Raw genomic sequence first — 752 nt, 5'->3', positions numbered from 1 at the left:
GCTGCCGCGGGGAGCCGAGCCGACGGGCCGGAACGACGCCCGCAGTTTGCGCAGCGTTTGCACAAAGCTGTTTCCCTCTGATGCAAATGATTTGGGTCCCGCGCTAGCGGGCGGGCGGGTGGGCACGGTGCCCTCCCCTCCGCACCCCCTGCCACCCTCGTGCCCCCGGCTCACGCTCTCTCTGTCTCTCCCCCCGTGTCCGTGTGCCGCTTGTCTGTCGGTCGCTCCCCCTCAGGTTGGCCCCCAAGGAAGGCAAGGAGGACAAGGAGCCCGGCGAGGCCGGGGACAGGCCGGGCTCGGTCATGAGCTCCCTGAGTTACCGGAAGCGGGGCAACCTGAAGGACTCGATCGGCGGCCAGGGGGACGAGGAGACGCTGTTCTCCACCCTGAGCGAGCGCCCGGCCTCCCCCGACCGGGCCTTCCGCAGGGCCAAGCGGCACTCGGTGGCCGGCGCCTCGGACGCCTCCTGGAAGAAGCCCCAGGGCGACGAAGAGCCCGATGACCGCGGCTCCGTCATCTCCCAGGCCTTCTCGGAGGCCAGCAGCCGAGCCCGCAAGGGGGTGCGCGCGAGCCCGCAAGGGGCTGGAGAAGCGGTGGTCCGTCACCACGCCCGACTTCGACAAAGCCTCGGCCCTGTCTGCCCCGGTCAGCCGGACGCCCTCTTTCCGGCGTGGGCCGGAGGCCGATGAGGACGACGCTCGGTCTTCCCTGAGCTTCGCGCTTTCCAGCCCCGGCAGCTTACGGCGCAGCAT

At 70.9% G+C, this 752-nt stretch overlaps 1 protein-coding gene across 1 annotated transcript in view; it reads left to right on the top strand.

The window, feature by feature from the left end:
* Positions 1–752, top strand: part of MYO18A (myosin XVIIIA) — a 28,147-nt gene that overhangs the window by 23,574 nt on the left and 3,821 nt on the right. The window lies entirely within an intron of this gene.

Source organism: Alligator sinensis, unplaced genomic scaffold, assembly GCF_000455745.1.
Source record: "Alligator sinensis unplaced genomic scaffold, ASM45574v1 scaffold1244_1, whole genome shotgun sequence".
Lineage (NCBI taxonomy): Eukaryota > Metazoa > Chordata > Crocodylia > Alligatoridae > Alligator > Alligator sinensis.
The sequence above is the reverse complement of the archived record's forward strand: the minus strand, read 5'-3'. Positions and strand labels throughout refer to the sequence as shown.